The sequence below is a fragment of the Poecilia formosa genome, unplaced genomic scaffold, assembly GCF_000485575.1.
Source record: "Poecilia formosa unplaced genomic scaffold, Poecilia_formosa-5.1.2 Scaffold572, whole genome shotgun sequence".
Taxonomy (NCBI): domain Eukaryota; kingdom Metazoa; phylum Chordata; class Actinopteri; order Cyprinodontiformes; family Poeciliidae; genus Poecilia; species Poecilia formosa.
In genome coordinates this window covers 69,505-79,756 of record NW_006800511.1, presented here as the reverse complement: position 1 = coordinate 79,756, position 10,252 = coordinate 69,505, and the positions used below count along the sequence as shown (strand labels likewise).

The following is a 10,252-nucleotide window of genomic DNA, read 5'->3' as shown; positions in this document are numbered from 1 at the left end:
CCACTTGCTGGATTCTTGTTGGTTGTGCAGGAGGCTCTACTAATGTTTTTCAAAGATGTGCTTCTGTTTGAGCCATTTTCAGGTGTGAGTGTAAACATTGACCTGGGGGGCGTGGCCAGCAACCGTTGGGACGTTTCCAGTAGCAGCTGATTGGGATTTAAAGTGACGGAGGCCCTAAAACAGCTCCAAACAGGCAGAACTGATCAGACTTCAGTCTGATCATCTCAGAATGATTTTAGACCAAATACTTAATGAACATGTTTCTAGTAGCCAGTAGACCTGTCCTGACCTGATCTAGGAAGCATTCTGCCTTCGTTCCTCCTGGGAACAAAACGCTTCATCGGCCATGATGGAAACGTCTGATCGGAGCTGCAGGTCGTGAAGTTAAGAAATCTCTCCATCAAGGCTCTTAGCTATGAAAGCTGTGCTTCAGTTCACACTCTGGAGTTTAGGCAGTAAAATATCTCCATATCAGCGTGATGAGACGTTCCCACCGACGTCTCCACGGCGATAAAACAAACCTCCAGGTCAAGTTTCTACTGAAGAAGCTGTTTGTTCCTTATTGCATTCATCTAATCATCTCACAGATCATAATCTGTCTGCTAACCACCCAGAGGTCATCCAGAGGTCATCCAGAGGTCACCGGGTGAGGTGCAGATCGCTCTGATCCTCTCTGCTCTCTGCAGACGTGTCTCTACATGTGTGCAGCTTTAGAACGAGTCAGATTGTAAATCCCCTCTAACTGTTGATGTTCCGCTCTGATATTTTCATGCTTGGTTAATCTGGCGCACCGTAAAGGTCGCAGGAGAGCCGTGTGAAGACGGCGAGTTCATACTAATGACACGCGAGGCGATGCGAGGATGCAGAGGAGGAACTCTGAGGAAAAGTCCTGCTGGAGGTGGATCAGCGAGCATTAAAAAATGTGACGGAAAAACCACGTTCAGCTTTTTGGTGATTTATGAGGACAAGAACTCCAACTGGACTCTTTAGGTTATGAAAATGAAATGAGAGACAGAGGAGATGTTGGAGGAGCCGAGGGAGGCAGAGCAGGTGAAGCTCCTGCTCCTCTGGGTTCCAGCTGATCTGGTGTTACTGCGACTTTAAGAGCTGGAGCAGAACGGATGATGATGATGAGTGGGGTTATCACGATGAACAAAACAAAACAACATTGGAGAAACTCAGTAAACGGTTTATCAGCTTCCAGATGAAACAGAATCAAGCAGCACCAGCAGAATATCTACGGAGCTAAATTAGGGCCATAAAGTTTGACAAAAAAATTGAAACTGGAAAAAAAAGACTTGAAACTGAAGAGTTGTTTTTTGGTTTCAAAAATGTTTTGCAGTTTCAAATCATTACTTTGAAACTGAAAATAAAGATTCTGTTTCAATTTTTTTTTAATTTGGTTTCAAAACTTTTTTCAGTTTCACATCTTTATGGCCCCATTTGAGCTCCTTAGAACTGACCCGTGGAGATGAAGTTCGGACCTGGACCCGGTTCAGACCTGGACCCGTTCTGATCCTCTCTGGTAGCTTAGCAACAGTTGCTAATGGGGCCTGCAGCCCATAAACACGGAGCTGCCGTAAATCTGTCCTTCGGTTATGGAAACACGTCACGTTGGCAGGATTTGTGGCTAAACTAAAAGCTGAACAGATTCATGGTGAACAGGAAATGGTGAGGTTGGATCCAGTGTTTGAAAAGTCAAAGATTTACAGCAAGCAAGCTAAATATTTAGCTTCAGTTACTAAACAAGCTAAAGGTTAACTGTTTAGTTTGAAAAAAGCTGAATATTTAGCTTGCAAACTAAATACTTGCTAATTAAACATTGAGTGTGGAGCTAAATATTTAGCTTCAATGTAAATGTTTAGCTTGCTAATTGAACATTTAACAGATATGTGTTTAGCTATAAACACATATATAAGCTAATTTAGCTAAATAGATATTCAGCTTTAGCGAAATGAATGCTGAAAGTATTTATTGATTTGACCATAAATGATCAGTTGATTGCATCCATCCATTACTCCGTCGTTCTCCTGCTGCTGATGATTTGAGCTGCTGGTTGTTTCCGACCGAAGCTCCAACACGGATCAGGAGGAATCAGCTCAGCCAGGTGAGTCTTTAGGATCCAGGAAGCTTCCATCCCTCCATGCTGCCTCCCATATGTCCTCGTTTCTCCTCCTCCTCTCTCAGAGAAACAAACTGAGAATGTCTCTCTCTCTGTTCCTGATTCAGTTCTTCAGTCTGTTTCTTTGAATCGTTGTCTCTGTTCCAGGTGAAGCGTTAAAACTCTTCCTGTCTTATCTTCAGGTAGGAGGTTCACAGGATGAAGGTCTGTGTGTTTTAGAGTTTGGATCTTCTGCGGAGGTTGGAGCAAAGCGTCGTCTGAGGAGGAAGAAGGCTCATCTGAGCTTAAACTGTCACCAGACAGGTTTTATATCTAAAAGGTTCGTTTGAGGAAAAGCAGATTTAGATTTTAGGAATGCGTGAAACGTTTTTCTGTCTCTTCTGTTTTACCTTCTGTCGTTTCCCCTCCCGCCTCTGTTATCGCCTCGCTGTGTTTCAGCAGCCAGCCTCCCTCATGTCTGCCTTCCTGGTGTTTGTCTTCAGATTGCTTTCCTGCAGCACATTTCTGTTTCTGTTGGATTTTACTGAAGGTCTGTCTGGCGCTTCACTGTTTCTCCTTGTTGCTCTTTGTAGAAGTTTGTATCATTTTAACTGGATCCAGTCCAAACCGGTTTAAATCCGTCTTTATCCTGATGTCAAACCCAAACTGTGTCCGAGTTTCAACCATCTACTTCTTTATATGTATGCTACATGGCTAGCATTCAGATGCTATTTTGCGCTAGCATAGCTGCACTGATAGGCTAACTCCTTTTAGCACAACTTGAACACAGCGATGTCTTCGATGTTTTTATCTTTACTTTTTATCTATTTATGTAAAAGTGGCGAGTGACTGAGGGTCATTGCGCGCACAGAAAAACCCAGTAAACTCCAGAATCTAACAGGTAAAAATAGTGCACAAATATCCGTGTAGTACGGCGAAGCCTTAGCGCAAAAATTTGCGTTACAGGTGGACGGAGCCTGGTGCTGCAAGGTTGGAGGCCTTGTCCTGTCAGGCGACGGGGCCTGGATAATACCTGGATAATACCTGGATAATACCTGGATAATACCTGGATAATACCCGCGTTAAACGGACGGCGGAGTCCGGCGACGACAGGCGCTTAAATACCGTAACAAAATATGTTTTTATCTTTTTTAAAAAAAATCTTTTTCTTTTTTCAAAATCTCTTTCTTACTGTTTATTCAATGTTTCTTAATTATGTAAAGCACCTTGAAATGCCTTGCTGCTGAAATGTGCTATACAAATAAAATTTGATTGATTGATTGATTGATTGATTGATTGATTGATTGATAGTCTTTTCCAGCGTCCAATCAGATCGATTAGAAGCGGAAATGAACCCCCAGTGAGAAGCGGCTTCGTCGTCCATCGCTGCTGAGAGTGGACGCAGCTGTGCGTCAGGTTTATGGCCGTACAAGAAGCACACAAATACAAAGGTTCCAGTCGAGGGAAAAAATGTGATTAATTGCGTAAAATAGTAACGTTAAAATTTATTTAACTAATTAGTCAAAATTAGCTCGCTAAAGTCCCAGTCCTAATTAATTTATAATTATTGAAGTGATTATCTTCTCCAGTCGTTCTGGAAATTAGTCCTAAGCGTCTCCAGCCCGTCTGGATCAACAGTTTTCGCTCTTCTTCTGGAACTTCCTCATTAATGTGACAAACAAACCCTTTTAAGGAAAAATAAACTGCCATTATAGATGTACATAAACATCAATACACTACTACAATGCATCATGAATATTGTTTTGTGTGTAAAATGCAGAGTTCAGACAAATTAGAAGTTGTGCCGTCTGTTTCTGTGCAGAGTCTGTAAAAGCGTAGCTTCAGGAAAAATCTTTCTGTTTCACTTCAGTCTTCTCTCTTCATCCAGTCAATCAGCTGGAGTCACATCAGAGATGTGGGTCAGACGAAAGGAGGACATTAGCTCAGAGAATCAGGTTAACCCAGATCTCTTCTTCTTCTGATATTAAAATGGCCTCGGGTGGAGGGGAAGTAAGTGATTATATCAGAAAAGTTTTCTGGCACCTGGAATACGAGTGTCTTCTGTGGAACGAATGTCTGGCTCGTCTTACCTTTTTGTAGAAAGTAACAGAGAAAAGTTTCTCTAACCAGAGAAAATCCAACCATCCATAAATCTTCTGCTCTGGTTCTGTTCAGATGGACGGTGTTTCTAGGTGTTGCGGATCTGTCCCAGTGGGTCGGGTCTCTGTGTTTTGGAGGTGAAATGGTTCTGGTGATTTCATCAGGTAGTGACCTTCGGCTGTCATTGGAGCGGTTCGCAGCCGGGTCTCCGGATCAGAAGTTTGTTCCTACCAGTCTGGAAGTTTTCAGGAACAAACTTCCAGAAAACTGCAAAACTGCTGAAACACGGAGTTCCTTTAAAACGAGGCTAAAACCCATCTGTTAGATTCATAATCACTGGAACACTGACTGCTACGTTTGATCATGTTGATAATGAACTTTGACATCCATCAGTCTGGAAGTGACTGATGGATGTCAGTCCATCCAGACTGACACCCATCCAGTCTCCAAGGTTCTGGACTCCACAGAACCGCCATGATCCAACCTGCAGAACCTTCCCAGATAATTACTTCTGGAGTGATACTTTTATTTCTGTGATTATCCCAGAAGGGGAAGCATTGTTTTGGCCGTGCCAACCAGTTGAGAATCAGCTGATGTGAAGGCGGTGGAAGCGTCGTGGGGCTTCGTCTCTATCAGGGTTCGCTGGATCAGCCGTAGGTGGAAGAGCCGCTTCGCCTCTGGTCTCTCTCAGTGACCTTGTCAGTGTGATGGAGCAGGATGAAGAGTCGTCCCTCCTCCTCCTCTCGCTGCTGTAATTGGACCATTGATTGGTGCTGTCTGGACACAACAAAGGAGTGACGGCATCAACTGTCTGCAAGCAGCTGGAGACGAAATGACCCGACAGAAAGGAGACTAAACTGTAGCTTTAGAATAAAAACCTGTTGAATTTGATCATTTACATCAAATTCCTGCTTTCTGAATGTAAACTGGAAGCTCAGTTTGAACAGAGATGTTGTCTAATTAACCTACAGATGTGTTAACCAAGCATTCCTGTTCCCACAGGGAACCGTTCAGCTGATTTTTAAGGAAGGTATCTGAATTTCAAACGCGGCGTCCCTCTGGCAGCAGCTGGATCTTCAGCTGATGCTGAAGCCGGACAGACCCGAGTCCAAATCAAGTCCAGATGAAGCCACTGAATTAAAATGTTTTCTGCCAGCAGGAGACATCAAAGCTGAGGCAAACAGAGCTGCTTGGTGTTTACCTGAGAGGCACAGGTCAGCAGCTTAATTAGGAAGTGAAGAGGATGAGGATGATGCTTCATCATGCCTCTGAATCTTGAAGTCAGGAATTAACCTTCCTGCTTCAGACATGCTCTGCAGAGACGGACCCAGTCAGTGAAGATGCATCACTCGTCCATCGGTCCAAACCAAACCATCAGTCAGACACTCGGTGAAGGTCCAACAGATCTCTGGGATCCAACAGATCCACCAGCTTCTCCGTCAAGGCTCCTCAGTTGGGCCAAATGTCATTATCGTCATACGCTCAAACATCTTAGAACTGAAAAAACGGCTACGGCCTTCATAGTCTCCGCTGTTGGTGTACAACCAAAATGTCCCAAATAAAATAAATTGTCTTTTTTTTTTAAATGTTTGATTTTCTATGAAAAAATATGCAAAAAAGAGGAACCTTCCTCAAATAATTTGGAGTTACTTAACATAATGTTTTAAGTATAGATATAAGAAATGCAGTTTTTTAGTGTTGGAGGCTGTAATCCTGAGTAATTTAGATTTAGTAATATTACGTTCATTTATTTTTATTATCTGCATTTGAATGTTTTCTTAATTTGGTTTAAAATGTGAAAAAGTAATAAAGTTGCCTTAGCTTGTGTTAGTTTAGCGCCATTACCTAAAGGATCCGCTAGGGGCACTCGCGTGTTCTTTTCCTACTCAGTACAAGCGAGTGAACGGAGGCGCGTCGATCCTGTTTCCTGTGGTTGTTTTCTCCTTCTGTCTCCCGTCCTTAAGGTAAGTAATGAGATAACACTTTAAAGAGAACGGCTTGTGGATGTTTGGCTTGTTTTGTACCGCAGAGTTGTGTATTTGCTGCTTAATAGTTGGCTATTCAGCTAAGTAGCTAGCACTACTGCTGGCGGCAGGAGGCCTCGTGTCTCGCTCTGGCTTCCGGAAGTTTGACTTAAATAAGAGTCATATTTTTACGTCATTAGTTTTGACTTTGCAATAAAACATTACTTAAATAATTAATAAAATGCTTAAAACTCTTGAATACTTTTAATGTAAGACACTTGTTTTGTTTGTGTTTAAACAATTGAATAATTTACAGTTAATATTGTTATGCAAAAGAGGCGCCTGCGTTCTGTATTTTATTTGCTAATGCAAAGTGATGTGAAACGCTATAGACTGCTTTAGCTAGCACTTTGCCTTTAGTTTTAATATTTGTGTTATTTTATGAAATACATTCAATATAAGCAAGTGAATGGAGGAGCAGTGATTCAATCACCCGGAAAAGGATTCTCTATTTTTTAACATCAGCAGTTGTTTTTTGTTTTGTTTTGTTTTTTCATTGAGTAATTGTATTGATTTTCCACAACAGAATGACAAAAAAGTTAAAAATATTTTTAGATTAATTTAACAATTGGATGTTTTTAATAATTTTCTACAAATATTTTATCAGAAGAAAATGTGTCATCCTCTTTTTTTCTTCTTATATGTTTCCTTAATTTAACATAAAAATGAAATAAAAAGGTTTTTTGTAAATAACAATTTTCCATTTGTAGATATAACTATATGGCTCTAAGAAGGTTGTTTGTGAACTGAATGCAAAAATGGCTCTTTATATTGGAAAGCTTTCTGATCCCGGGCCTAGTCAAAGTCCCGTTCGACTGGTGAGTGAATGCTAATTGACCTCTGACCTCTGGTCCTCCAAGTCTCGGTCTGGGTTCGGTTGAAGTGAACTCTGGTTCGGTTTGAATGTGAAAGCCAAGCGGACCAGAGACCGCTCCAAAAGCAGGAAGTGGACTACAGCGCAGGGCATTCTGGGTAAATCCAACCAAAGCTAACGTGCTAGCCTAGCGCTAGCAGCAGAAATGGCTCCTGGTCTTTAGCCAAAGACTAAAGAGAAATCCTCCAACTGCTAAAATCTGACGCCTCCATCTTGTTTCCATCTGGTGAAGAAGGAAGTTGCTCTCAGTTTCAGTTCCTTCAGAGGTTTTTGTGTCGTTTCCTTCAGTAGCTCTTGGTGCAGCGCCCCCACAGGCCAGGGGGGGAACAGGCTGGTTTGACTCAGAACCACAGCAGCTGGAGGTGGAGCAGATGATGGAGTTCTGGTTCCAGTAGAACCGGGTCGACCAGACCATCAGGAAAGAAACATCCTGAGTGTGATGATGAACCGTTTCACTCGTCTTGATTCAGGAGGTCAAACATGGACGGTCTGTGGGTGAGTTCTTCACCCTCCTCATCAGGCTGAGATGTCTGTGAGCAGCAGATTGTAGGTGACAGACTGAACTCATGAGTCTCTCTGTGTGAAGCTGCTGGTGGTGTTCCTGTGATTCATCAGGAGCTCCGGAGCAGGCGCGGCTCCAGCTGAGGTCAGGATCTGCTGCAGGGCTCCAGCCGTCCTCCATGTTCAGCAGCAGCTGACACGGAACAGCTGCAGGTCAGTGCGGCTGGCCAACATGAGGACGGCTGCTGTGAGTCAGCGCCGCTGATCTGAGCCGGTGTGTCGTAGTCACGACGTCGGGGGAGGCGGTGGCGCGTTGGGGGGTGCATGTGGTCAGTGTGTCACTGCTGGTTAGATAATGATGACGAGGATGAAGAAATCTGAGGCTTCAGAGAAAAAACTTTGACTTCTCAGACTTTTTAACAAGAAGCAAAGCAGCTGGGATTTTTCCTCCTCTTGGTTTTTCATAATACTTGTGATAAAAAAATAAGTTAAAGCTGCAGAACTCCTCGTGGGAAGTTCACCTGAAGAGGAAAAACTCAGATTTATGTCATGAATATTTGCTTCTCTTACACGTTTCCTAACAGGCATGGTGTCCAAAGTCCTGCAGGACAGGCGTCGGCTCATCAGACCTGAACTGAAGTTAGCGCTTCGTTAGCGGTTCAGCTGAACAGACTGGAGCTGGACATGTTCCCATAGCAACCAGTGACCCCTGAACCACGCGGTTCTCTGTGGATCAGCTGGTGATCCGGTGAGTTTCCTGCTCTGCTGGGAGCCTGTAGGCGTCTGCTGGAGAGACTTCCAGGATGAGTTAGCAGGTTGCAGAGTGGGTGTTCAGGTGTCAGCCTGCAGACTCAGATTCTGCAGGAATATTCTGGTTTACTGCTCTTATTTCTTTGGGTCTGGCTGAAAACCTGTCAACATTCACTGCAGTTATTTCCTATTTCTTGGTAATTATCCTGTGTTGGCGTCAGCAGCATCAGTTAGTCGTGTTTCCATCAATGTTTTTTATGTGAATTTTTTTGGAGTTTTGTATTAGAAACAGTTGATGGAAACAGCAACATTCAAAATGAAAAGTTTCTACACTTGGTTTTTAGTTTTTCTGAAACAGTTAAAGCACTAAAGGCGAGACGGGAACATATGAATAACTTGTTATCCAGTCAGTGGTGAGTCTGTGCCTTACCAGAGGAACGATTCCTATTGTTCTGAGATGAGGTTCATGTTCCTGTTTATTACAGCCATGTGTAGCATCAACATCTGACTACATCAGCCTGTTGATTCGCTCCAAACCGTAGATGGAAACACGTCTAACTCACTTTTTCTTTGCGTGACGGTTGGATGGAAACATGGAGTCTGTTTCTGGATCGGTTCGTTCCTCAGGACCAAAGATCTTCTATGTTCATTTTTAAATTTAAACTGGTCAGGCTCAACAAATGAGAGAGAATGAATCCTGAATACAATGAAAGGAGCAAAACTGATTAATAGTTTTATGCTGATGCTCAACCAGGACAGAAAGTCCTTCCATCTTGCTGAAGATCTCAGCTCAAACTGGAGACTCGTTTTCAGCCTGGAGCTACAGGAAGTAGAAGAAGTTGTAGTTTTGAGGTTCTCAGGTGTGTTGGAGATGAAACGATCTGTGAGACGTTGAGGTGGAGTTACATTAAAAACCACTAATATTATAAAATGGAAGGTTAGGGTTATGCTCCACTCCTGAATCTGATGATTTCTGCTCTGCTTTGCTTGATGCCAGCATGTTGGAGCACCGGAGCTGCAGCAGAGCGGCCATCTTGAATGTTCTGGCCTTTAATCTGCAGCGTCAGCAGTAAACATGCATCATGGTTGACGGGGCTTAAAATGGCCAGCGGAGAGCTGCGTTCGTGGAGACTGACCTGCAAAAGCTGACGGACGTGATCTGACAAACTGTGAGTGAAACAAGGTGACATCGGCCTGATTTACACACCTTGTCGTCTCTAATCCGGCTCAGGCGGGAGGATGAGGTGTTTCTGAAGGACTCGGACGCTCTGGGTCACTTTGGCTTTCAGTTTTGATTTATCTCTGTGTTGGTTACCCAGCTGCTTATGGACCTTCTGCTCACTCTGTGTTTTCTGTTTGCTTAAAATCTCCGTTTTCATTTGAGAAACTCTCCTGTGTGTTTCAGAAAAGTTACCCAGTCAAACTAACAGCAGTAATTTGGGTTATTTAGCATATCATACAAAAAGTAGGATTTCAGACACATCATTCATTTATCTGCAAACGTCACAGTTTCAAACTTTATACTTAAATATTTAGGTTGAAGCTCAATATTTAGTTTAGAAACTAATTGTGGTCTCACCTCAACATTTAGTGATCAAGCTAACTATTTAACGCCAAAGTAAATATCTCTCAGCTAGGTAAATATTTAGTTACTCAGAACTAAACATTTAGTTTGAAGCTAAATATTTAGCTCCAATTTAAATATTTAGCTCTAATTTAAGTATTTAGCTCCAATTTAAATATTTAGCTTCAAACTAAGTATTTAGTTGGTTAAATAACCCAAATTATTGCTGATAATTTGGGACTCAAAAGGATGAAAAGTTTTAGTTCCCTTTCCGCCGCCTGTTTATCCCTCATCCATTCATTCATCCCTCCATCCATTCATCCCTCCATCCATTCATC

The 10,252-nt window shown here is 42.6% G+C and overlaps 2 long non-coding RNA genes across 2 annotated transcripts in view; one reads left to right on the top strand and one right to left on the bottom strand.

Annotated features, from left to right (window-relative positions):
* Nucleotides 1-1,955: 1,955 nt before the first annotated feature.
* On the bottom strand, nt 1,956-2,998 carry LOC107834276 (uncharacterized). The gene is made up of 2 exons (XR_001660068.1): nt 2,512-2,998; nt 1,956-2,379 (listed from the first exon to the last, which is right to left on the bottom strand). It is a non-coding gene; the product is annotated as an uncharacterized LOC107834276 (long non-coding RNA).
* A 2,909-nt stretch (nt 2,999-5,907) lies between these two features.
* LOC103129716 (uncharacterized) overlaps nt 5,908-10,252 on the top strand; it is a 22,928-nt gene continuing 18,583 nt past the window's right edge. Inside the window, exon 1 of the long non-coding RNA XR_475107.2 lies at nt 5,908-6,165. This is a non-coding gene — a long non-coding RNA (uncharacterized LOC103129716). The remainder of the gene's footprint in view (nt 6,166-10,252) is intronic.